Here is an 11968-nt window from a genome sequence, read left to right as displayed (position 1 = left end):
ATGCACTGTTAAACAACACAAGGCAAAACATGGTGCTCTGAGGGTCATTTCAGTTTTGTCACTGACATTACTACAGTAGAGCACAAGCATAATGCCAGAACTGCACCCTTACAACAAACTGATACAATTACAGAGAAAAACGAAGAGCACTACTTTTTTTTTTTTTTTTTTTTTTTTTTTAAGAAATAAATACATGAACTTCTTTCTAGTAGGATATTAACATCTTAACCTTCATATTGTTTCTGATACTTCCACATTGTAGTGTCAATGAACATCACATGAGATAAATTTTTTTTTTGTTTTTTGACAGCTGGAGGTCAGATTTTAGAAAGGTAACAAACAAAATTCAGCAAATAACAAAAAAAAAGATATGACAGGGTCTTCACTAAGTAGCTAGCTCAGTATTAAGTTATAAAGGGGACTCTTCAAGATTACATTTGGCATTCCAAGGTCTTAAAATCAATAAATGGTTGGGCATGAAATCAGTTGGTGCCCTAGGGACAAAACAAAAACGATACAAAGATTGATTTAACAGAGACGAATATAATAGCAGCAGAAAGGACTATTACAATCAAGCATGCAAACCTTTTATATTACACAGGTTATAGAACTCGACTGAATTAGTGCCACATTTACATTCATAACTAGACTCCTGGACAAGAGCAACTTGCATGCCAGATGCTGGGACTGGGTTTGGTTAGCCACTCTGCTGTAAGGGAGAGCGGCCTTAACAGTCACATGAAGAGAGGCAAGCAGTGCTTCTTTCCCCACTCCTCCAGGTTTCCTTGCATTTCCTCCCATCAACATGACAAGACAGCCCAGTGCAAAGATGCCTTCTCCTTCCTTCAACACTTGCTGTGTTCTGGTAAGCATGGTGACCTTTCTCAGCTCTACTGCAAGTTTTTTGCTTCCAACAGGCACTGTAAGAGTAGACAGTGGGCTTGTCTGTGTAATCAAAGCCTGTCAGTACCTGAGTCCTCTGAGGTGAAGTCTCTTACATCAGCTCATACTATACCTAGAAAGAATACCCCCCAGGTTCTTGGATGACAGCATCTTCCTTGAGACTCTCCTGGCTAAGGTTCAGAGAGAGCAATGACTGTCACTGAAGTGGCTTAATTCTGTATCTTTTTGTCAACTAGAGCTATGACATTGCAGAATTATGAGGTGCAGGACTAATCACTCTGCTTGGCTGATGCTTCCTCTGCATTATGGACCACTCCTTGCAACCTTTAAAGCAGCAGTTCTAGCTTTAACATAGAAAATCTCTGATCCATGTTAAGCAGAGCAGTAAAAGGCCAATGCCCACATCATCTTTCAGTACATACCCACTTATTTGTGAACAACTACATTTTGATTGCCAGTGATTAGCTGGGGTTTCATCCAGGCCATGGGGATTTTGAATTTATCTCACTTTTTAATCAAAACATTATGAGTGCCAAGTCAAATGCCAGACAGAAAACATCGCATCAACTTTATTTGCTCTATCAGTCAAACTTGTAGTTTCAGTCAAATGACTATATCAAGTTACAGTTTACCTCTCTAACAGTGTAAATAGACCTTGAAGTGAGTGTCACTCACATCTGCTTTAGAAATGCATCAAGTACCCAACTGTTAATTAGAATAAGGATCTTAAATCCTCCATCAGGCACAAATGGGTCAAGATATGCACCAGTTTTCAAAGATAGAAAAAAAACCCTTAGATTTTAGTGAAGTGAAGAAGGATGGTATATGTTAATCGTCTTTATGAATCAAGTCACTTTGTAGGTATACAACTTCAGATCTTCCCATTGTTGTCTCCACTGGTTACTTGACTTGAGAAATTGCTTTTCAGTCTAATCGGCAGGTTCCATGTTGGCCTCATAGCAGAGGAGCTTGTCCTGCTCAGCATAGTCCTTCAAGGAGAAGCTGGTGCCAGCCATGCCTATTGCCTCTGACAGTCCTCCACTGCTTCAAATCCCTGTGTGCTGCCTGTGTCCCCTTCAGCAGCACCACAGCAAGCAAGAGAGGGCCTTTGGCACCACAGGAAAATCCACAATGAAAATTTCCACTCTTAATTGCCAGCTTGTGTCTCTACGGCTCTGTCTTTGCTTTTTAAAACATAAATTATGATTAAAACTAGCCATTTACAAAACCACAGAACTGAAGCACAGCTTCATGGAGCCCACAGCTGGACTGAAAATTCTGCAGTCAACATCTTAGCAAAGATTAGTAATTATTTTTCATAACAAGCCTGATGCTGACTACACCATCTTTTAAAAAACTCCCTTGTTCTTGCTTCTCATTTGCAATTGCCAACCCAAGATACATGGATGGAAATGCATTTGGCAAAGTGGTTTTGAGATTTAGGACTTTGAAAGGAAGTACGTTTTTCATTTGGGATAAAGTCTAGTATTTTTAAAGTTTGGGGTTTTTTTTTTGTTTGTTTTTGTTTGCTTGGCTATTTTAAGGGCTTACAGTTTTCAAATATGTTTCTTACTAGTTCTTCATAAAAATACCACTCATAATAACTTAAGATTCTGGAACCCTCTCCTATTGCTGCTGGAGACGGTTCTGCTCTGAAAGTACACATTTTTGCAAATGATACAAACTGCGTGATGTGAACATGGAGTGTTCAGAAAGACAGAACACTCGTCAGAGATGCTATGTATGAATAACTGAGTGGGTCCAGAGGAAGGAATATCATTAACATCCAACATTTAACTTGAAACTTTCCAACTGCTTGTCAAATATTATTCCACACTTCTGAGGTTGTCCTGTTTCATTTCCATCCTAAACTTTTTCATAAAGGTGGCTTTTTTGTTTGTTTGTTTGGGTTTTTTTTAAGGTGGAAATTCCCCTCAGCTGTGTAATTTTTTAATAGCGATAACTACTTAGCTTTGAGCACTCATCAAAGTTCAGATCTGCTTGTAGAACAGATGGTGGAGTACAGCTGCTGAGTTAAAAAAACACAACACCAAAAGGATGATAATGAATAAAGCTCTTTTTAAGTAGTACCAGACAGAAACCAAGAAAGTTTCCACTAAAAGTCACTGGAAATGCATTGACTTATTAATAGCAAGTAACTATTGCCATCTGCAGAGGTGACTACACTCTGGATTGTAACATGCAGCTTCCAAACTATACAATGACACTCTGCCCTCAGTCCTCCATCCCCTGCACATGGTTTAAATACTTCAGTTGCAGCTGTTCAAGAGGAAGAAACACTAGTTTTAAGAAGGACTAATCATGATTATCCTTGAAAATGATTCTGTCATTAGGGTTTTTTTCTTCTTAAAAATGCATAATTTCTTTTTATGACATGCTGGGTTTGCTGAATCCTGGGCTTCATCAAAGTGGCAAAATAGAAAGAGTGACTTCTGAGAACACACACACACAGACACACAAGTGTCTTTAAGGAAGCAGCTCTGTTCATCAATTTAAAAGAGATCTTTGAACTTTTTCTTCTAACTTTCATCTTTTAGTGTCTCGTTCTTTGGTGACTATTATGAGAAATACCAGGAAAAAGAGAGAATTATTAGATGAAGGATAATGGACTGAAGCTTACTCTCTTCAAGATGAATGGGAGATGTGTTGTTGGTGAATGGAGTTGTGACTCTTTCCTGCTGAGTAAAACAACATGGCTTTAAGTGAAGTTCCAGATATGCCCTGCAGGCATTTGAAAGAGGCAAAAAGTAAGGATGATACAGTTTGTGATAGAAAGCATAGTGCAAGGCTTTGAAAAAAATGAAAAAAGGAGAACTGTGAGGCAAACAGGTTCTGACCATCTCTTTCTGTAGTGAGAAAGTTATAACTCATTATGGTTACAGGGAATTTTAATTTTTGGTTTTAAGCCTATGAAACTAGCCAAAAAATGTAACTAATTCCACACCCATCACTTCCACAGCTTCACATTTTCTTGATACAAGTCCTGAAACACTCCAAAGGACATGTTACGGCCTATAACACAGCATTAAGGGGTCCCTGAACTGTAGCAATTTCACTTATTCCCTAGGTAGGGTTGGGTACATTGGCTGATTATTTCCCTTTATATATTCCCCAAACACAAATATTTATGTTTGTGTCTGACCCAAACTGTGTTCCATTTGATGATTACTTTTATAGAGTCTGTTTTCCAGGTCTGGATGCAGAAAATTCAGGGATATTTGTTTTCTAATATAATCACAATGCTGCTGTTGTAACACAGTGTGCCCAGATTGTCAAAACTGTCAGTATGATTGGCAGTGATGAACCTGAGTGTTTTTGTACTTAATCTAGAATGAAATTTCCTCAATTCAATGTATTTACTCATGTTGTAATGAGAAAAAAACAAACAAACAAACAACAAAACAATCCAGACATTTGAAAATAAGCTGACAGAAAGGATACAAATCAAACTCCTGTCTTTTAATCCTGCTTTTCAGGAATTGGTGAACTAGCAACATGTGTTCTTGCATTCCAGTTAAATTAATCTTAAACTCAGCTTTATAGCTAAACTTCAGTTGGACTTAAACTCATCAAGTGTTGACTCAGGTAATCTTGCAGGTTCTCAGTAAATTGCTGAAAATAATTGAATGCATGGCCCTTAACAGGAAGACTATAGATTCCAATTTTAATTAAATAAATACTCATGAATTTAAATTAAGCATACTGTGTTTATTTAATTGACTTGAATAGAAAGGCTCATCTCTTGAACCATTACCTCAACAATATTTAACACATTATCTTCTGTGAAACCACTGGTCTGAATAAATGCTACTTCAGAAGTGAGAGTCATGGAGTTAGGCTTCAACTCATGTTTCAAACAATGCAAGTACGACAACATCACAAGTATACATATCAGAATAACATTCACAGCGCGTCAGTGTAAGTTAGGAAAGGTCTCAGTGGTTTGAGCAAAGTACACACATATACTGTCCAAACTGCTATCTGTTTTGGATGTGATTTGGTTGCCTATCTTTCAACAACATATCCTGTGATTTGCATTTTAACTTTCTTCTGAAGTTTGATAATGTGTAAGACTTTCTCTGCTGTCTCTCCTGTCTGCTCATGGTCTCTCTCTCCATGGAGAATGTGCTAATTTTTTATCCCAGTTGGAAGAATTAGCACTTTCTAGCTACTCTTAGTCAGAATTACATGTTTTGCCACTGTTTTCACATTAAAGCACCTGAGTTTGCAATGAATCAAACACAAACTGTAAATTATTTTCCAAGTTCCTGAATATTTCTGTCATATTCAAGTAATTTATCATAATTTCCTTACAAGAAAATTAGGCAATAAAGTACATACATCACACTCCACAGAACTTTGATTAATGGTGTCTCCAACACAAAGATGGCAATGTCATAAAACAAAGCAAGCCATATGCTTGAGAGTGACCACACGTAAGGGTCCTCTTTAGAATTCAGGAGATTCTGTGTTCCCTACATGCAGATATTGCCTTGAATATTTTGGCAAAACAGCTGCACAACTGAAGGAGAACACAAAGTCAAGGTCAAGCCAAATTCTAAAGATTTAGTCATCCAAATCTTGGTTAGCATCCAAAGTTTCTTAAAAATTTAATTCACTGTTCATGAATGCATCTTTTGATCTATCAAGGTTTAGTACTTGGTGCAAATATTTGTATAAATAGAGCTGGTAACAAATGAATCAAAGTGTCCCAGAAGTAAAATGCATGTGGCTCTGAAAGATAATGAGACAGACCAACAAGTTTGTTACATGATCCACTCATTGAGATAATAGTCCATTTTTGCATTTTGGGTCAGACTCTACAATAGAAAACCTAATTTCCTCTAAAACCTATGAGAATTGTGAATCATTATTCTGCTTTACTCAAACATAAGAATTAGCTAACAATCAATGGACTTGTCAGGCAGGAGATATGAGACTTTTTTTTTTTTTCATATAGCACAAATAGCCACAATTTATAAGAGCCACTTAGATAACTGCTATAATTTAAACCTGACTAGGGCTTGCTGGAGTTAACCAAATCACAGAGGCAGTCTGTTTCAAAGCAGCACCCTTGAATTAGGATCCAGGAAGAGCATACACAGAGGAAGAGTACCAGGCAAGAAAGCCACTTGCGCTGCAAGTGCAAAGTAGGACTTTGCCTGAACTCTTAGGCCTATACTGGTACTGTGAATACCGCTTTCCAAGTACATGACTGCAAAGATGGAAATCATGAATTGCTATTGACTGAAAAGAAATGAACACAGTCAGTACCAGTATCTTTTTCTCCCCTTCTATAGCAGCGCTATTTACCACTTACTGTTGCTTTTAGAGCTCTGCTCACTTCACCATGTCTCAAGGCTGAAATTTTCTCCATTTTTACACTGTTTTTTTTTTCTTGATGGAGCCAAAAATGATGGTCAAATCATACTGCTTTTTCTTCTACAACATTCTCAAATTATTTGCCTGGTCTAATGGAAAAAAACACTTTATCCCAGTCCATAGAAAAATGCCTACTAACTTTAGTGGATCTAGAATTTCACTTTGGCTTACTTAACCTCAGCAGAGTCCTTGACTGTACACATGTAGATAGCTCCATTGACTGATCTAACTGTATAGGCCTCACCATGATTTTCCTTCCTTTGGTGTATTTTTGAAGGAGTCTGAATATTCTACATCTTCCTGTCAAGTGTTCAGTGTCAGTTATTATTGCAGAGGAACTGCAACAGGTGAAAGAATAATCCATTCTGGAAGCATGAGGAACTTCAGTTTGTTAAAAGTTAACATGTTCATATAGCAGTTGACGTGTAGTTCTTCCATCCAAGCTGTCCTCTGTCGGAGCACTAGTAAAAAATCCTTAACATTTGGTTTATTTAATGACAAACTAATCTTAACTGGAAATCTTCCAAATAACTCAGTTTCATCACTTATTTATGCATAGCTCATTTTGTTTGGCAATAAAAATAAATGAAAACAAAACTCTTACAGACTTAGAGATAAGCAGGAAAATGAAACCTTCTGAATCCAGCACCCAGAAAACTAAACTGGAAATAGAGTCCAAAGTCTATGTCTTCTTAAAAAGTCAGTTAGTGGATACTCTTCCCCTTTAACTTCTATCTATTAATAGTTGCTGCAGAAACATCATACATATTTCTGATAGCTAGTTTATAATCTACATTGCCCCCTTTATGGCTATGAAAATCCGTTGAAGTTTTTTTCTGTAGAAATGCAATTACCTACTTTCTTCCTCAAATTAATTTATTGATGAATAGAACTTAAGAGTAGGAAAAGTGCAAGAGGCAGAAGAACGGGCAAGAAAGGAAAGCTGTCATTATATGCTCTATCTTTATGCCCTTACGGTGAGCTTCTTTTTAGTGCTATGTGGTGCTTTTACGATATATCCACGACAGTGCTGCAGTGGTGCAGCTATTATTAGTGGAAGCTGCATATTCATAAAAGCTACAAACAAATGGAACCACATTTGGAGTTTTGGATGTTTTTACAATAAGTTGTGTGCACAACCTGGCTGCAGTTGCTAAACCATCAGCTTCACCTGGCATCTCATGTACCTTCTTATTTCAGGTGCTCCAGGCAATCCACAAGTGATTCATTACATGAGGGTGCAGCTCATCCCACTACCTCTGCCATGCTTGAATCCGACCCATTTCCAGACCAGAGTCATGTTAATTTCATGTGTTGTGCACAATGTTGGAATTGGATAGCTGAAGAATGCATGGGAGAAGATGAGTGGCAATTGTGGCCTGCAGTGGAGGACACAGCTTCTCTGCTCCCTATCAGAACAGGGAAGGACAACTCCAGAGTGATTCTCCAGTGACTATTTTATGGCTATTCATTGCAAGCTATGGAGTTTCCCAGCTGCTGATTTATTAAATCTTTGTAACTTCTGCTACTTTTACCTCCTCCTCAGCCATAAGAGCCTGTTCTGCTCTGTCTGCTTTGCAAGCCCATTTTAAGCTATTAGTATAATCATAATGCTTTGTATGTCAGGGCTTTATCAATTTTAGGGCTTATAAGTCAGGCCAGAGAAAGAAATAAAGAGAAAAAGAATAAAAGGAAATGGTCACAGGTAAGAGGTAGCAAAAGGAAAAAACTTTCCCTCCCTAGCTATAATTGACCACAGAATAAAATCAGACTGGTTTAGGTAACCACAGGGTACAAAAATCAAGCTTGAGGTTAAACCTATTTTCCTGAAGACAGCAGGACAGTTTACCTGAATGCCACATTTGTAATAATGAAGTTTTATATGAGTGATTAGAGACTAAAAGGGGGAAGGCTGGCACTGGACTCACAGTGAGGCTGAATGTCCCACCTCAAGAAGCAAGAAGATTTCCACTTGCTCACCATGTATCACTTTAGAAAAGGCAATATTTTTACCTAATAGGTGGGTTACCCATTGATGTTTTTCAGCATCCTAATGCTCTTTACCTTGTTAACAAAGATATGATCAAAAATTTTAGTTCTTCTCATGCATTTCTTGACAAATAATTTCAGCCAAGTGTTTTCGAAGATATTTTCAGTTCAGTCTTATCAGTTTGCTTGAATTGATTCTTAACCGTTATTGGCTTCCACCTCATTGTTTGGGGTCAACATCCTCCATATTAGGCTTTTGTCTCGCAGACCTTGCATGTGTAATTACATTTCCAGAACCACGAGTGGCAGAACCTCTCCTGGCCCACAGTGGGGTCAGGCTGCCTCCTTCTGCTGCTTCATTCTCCTCTCCCATGCAGGCTTTTACCCTCTTGTTCCTGTTACCAGCTAAACCTTAGTTTCCTGGTTTCTGACAGAGCTGCTAATGGAAGCTGGCTAAGAGAAAGGAAATTCAAGACACTGCAGCCAAACTAAACAGTGCAGACTTTGAGCAGATCCTAGCAACTTAGTTTGTCACAGCCAACAAACATGTGGGACTTTTCAGATACAGTAAAGCACAAACTGGACAGCAAACCAGGTTGCTTACCTGGGATAAGAAACCAAGCCACTGGGAAGAAAATGAAGGCTTTAAAGGCTCAAATGGAGGTTCACATCCATCTACAACAATTCTTGTTCGTTCCAGTAGGAACTTCAGGGTGTAGGTACGTTATCAAATGGAGTGTGAGGAGGGAAGAGGTACCTATGGAGAAAGGACTGCAGAAGCTGGGCACACAAGGTTTTGAGGCAGCAGGGGAGAAAGATATCACAGCTTTAGCTAGGAGCAAAATCCTTTCTTCCCCACAGCGTTTCAGGAAATGCCACGTAACATTCAACATGCTTTACACTACATTTGGCATGTCCAGTCCACTTCAGCATTTGTGACCGGTACTCCCTGCTCCCAGTCCCCGGTAGTATGGTAAGAATACTAACACCATTTTGTAAGGCAAGCAGCCATCCTCTGTGGTCAAAGGGGTCATGTATTCATTCCCTCATTATCAGGCCCTGAAGGCCCTGTGAACCAAACAAACAAACCAAACAGTTTTGTTCTTCCCCCATCTGCTGGCCTCAAGGTTCCTGGGCGCCCAGCCCATTACTCCTTGAAGGTCCCAGCCACCCAGCCAATATGGTGCTGGTGATGGCCTCACCACAGAACAGGGAAGCGTAACGGCACCCAGGGCATTGTCCATAAAATCACGCAGTTAGGAGTCCTAAGTGGGGAACTCAGACCGAAGCTGCTGCTGGAGAGTTAGACCCAGGACCCACTGTGGCCAGGGACACCCCCATCACACCATCTGCTTCCTCTAAGGACTGAGCAACTTGTATTCTTTTGTATCATTTTTAAGTCTAGATAATGATTGTTATACTGCTACAGCGAACCATGTATTAAGATCTGACCTGGTCTGCAGAGGGACCAGGTGATTAGAAATTATGAGTTAAGTTGTATTATAAATTCTGTATTATACTACTTATGGGTTGTACTATGTTGATTCTGCTTGTAGAAACCTTGTGCCATTCTAATAATGAATTTTGTGCTATACTAATCATAATATCCTGTTAAGAATATAAAGCTTTAATTGTAACTACAATTTAGTGCCATCATCATTCTGCTGAGGATCCCTAAAAGAACTTGTCTATCCCCTTAGTGTCAGGTGCCAGCATTGCCCTCTTCAGCTTCTTAGGGGCTTCATTAACACCAGGTTCCCAACCCATGAACAGTTAAGTCTTTGGTATCTAGCTTCATTCCCCCGTGTCAAATCCGTACAAGAGCTGAATTTCTGCCACTTCACCAGCTAGGACACGCACCCCCCATGTCAGAAGATGCACCTAAGCCAAAAGGACACCATTGCTCTTACCAGAGTGTGTGCTCTGAAGTGGCTGCTACTTGCACTGGGCTAGTATTTGTTATTCAGTAAAAGATGAGAACAGTGATCCTTCAGTATCTCAAGGTAAAGTTTAAATGTACAACCTCTAATGTGCTTCAGTCCTAACAGTTGATCAGTGACAACCTGTGGAGGAGGCAGGCATGAGGACACCAGCAGTAGTAGCTATGTACTTCTGAGGCTGAAGATCTGATCCTAGTGTGCTAAAGTCAGAACTACGACCATAGCTTACCAGGGGTTTAAATATCAGGGGCTGCTTACACCTCATATTTCTCCCTTCCAGCTGCCAAATTTTCCTTAGACTGGCAGGCTTGCAAAGCATTCCAAGATGCAGTAGCTGGTCAGGAAGATGCAGAGACATGATGGCAAGCTGATTCCACTCAACAAATGGAAACCCTGTGTGGACAAAAAAAAAATAAAAAGGAGTTTCATGGGGGTTAAAATAAAAGTGCATTTGAAAAACAAGTTTAGTTGCTCAAAGCCTAGGCCTAATAGAGAAGACTTAATCTTCTTTTAGCCTGCAGCATGTATGATTTCCCACCATTTTAACCCCCTTTGCCTCAGACATTTTAACCTTGAGGAAGGTAACTACACATGCTGCAGGGTAACAGAGAATCTTCTTACCACTTGTTTCTCTATATTTTGGCCATACATCCTTGAATAACATTTTAGAGAGAGACACTGTACAGCACCATGCTGTCCCTGTCACTTTTCATCAATGTGCTGTGTCTACATTGCTCCATTTCCTCTGGAGCCTATGTGGCGGGGGCCTTCATGTAGTGCTCTGTGTCACGACATTGCAGTTCACTTGGCTGTTTCTGTCCCTCGCCCTGTGCCCCTACGCTGAGAACTGGGGCCACTGATAACGTACGAACTGACACGGCTTTTGCAAAACTCATGGGACCCCCACCGCCGGGCTGTACCTGACCCTGCACACATCCTCGGCAGCCGCCGCTGTGCCGTGTCTCTGCCCGCCGTGCGGGTGCCCTTGCAGCGCCTGTGTGTGCCTTGCACTGCGGGACGCGCCCGGACTCCCTCCACGCACTGTCTCCGCACCACAGGCGGTGGCTGCGCCGGCTCTGCGGCGTGGTCCGGCTGCACCTGCGGGTCCGCGGCGACCGGCCGCCCTCCGCTCACTCTACCACGCGAGTCCCGCACGTCCGGCTGGCGGCGGGCTGCCCCGTGCTCTCTCCCGGGTTCCGCCGCGCTCCCCTGGTTGGGGCGGCGACTCGCCGCCCCCCCGGCATGCGAGCAGGTCGCCAGAAGAGCCAGCCGGGGACTGCTCGCTCCATGCCTGCCCTCCCAGCCGGGAGACAGTGGCCGCCCCGGCGCCCCCTCCTCCCCGCCCACCGTTTTCTTCTCTCCCAGACAGGCGCAACCGAGGGGAAGCGACGGGCGACTGCCTCCCTCTCCCTCCCTCCCCTTCTCCTCAGATGCCCTTTGCGCCGCTGCAGGGTTATTATTACAGTATGTGGCTGCTCGCTCCCCCGCCCCTCCGCGCCGCTCCGCGCCGCTGGCCGGGCGCCGCCGCTGTGCAGGCCCTTGGCCCCGCTCCGCGCCTGGCCGCCGCCCAGGCCCGCGCCGCGCTGCTGCGGGAGGGGCGCCGGGCCCCGCGCGTGCGGGGCGGCACGGGGACACCAACGGCTGATCGCCAACGGCTAACGGCTAATGGTTAATGGCTCCCCGCCCCGCCGGTCCCCTCAGCGCCGCAGGCGTCGGCGCACCTCGTGGGCCCC

General features: G+C 42.0%; 1 long non-coding RNA gene across 2 annotated transcripts; it reads right to left on the bottom strand.

The window, feature by feature from the left end:
- Nucleotides 1–318: 318 nt before the first annotated feature.
- On the bottom strand, nucleotides 319–11809 carry LOC309451265. 2 transcript variants are annotated; one of them, XR_014186220.1, is made up of 3 exons: nucleotides 11699–11809; nucleotides 10465–10628; nucleotides 319–920 (listed from the first exon to the last, which is right to left on the bottom strand). It is a non-coding gene; the product is annotated as an uncharacterized lncRNA (long non-coding RNA). The 2 variants fall into 2 exon arrangements; XR_014186221.1 differs by lacking the exon at nucleotides 319–920 and adding an exon at nucleotides 10218–10358.
- Nucleotides 11810–11968: the final 159 nt, after the last annotated feature.

This window comes from Streptopelia decaocto (genome assembly GCF_964273445.1).
Source record: "Streptopelia decaocto genome assembly, chromosome: Z".
NCBI classification, from domain to species: domain Eukaryota; kingdom Metazoa; phylum Chordata; class Aves; order Columbiformes; family Columbidae; genus Streptopelia; species Streptopelia decaocto.
The sequence above is the reverse complement of the archived record's forward strand: the minus strand, read 5'-3'. Positions and strand labels throughout refer to the sequence as shown.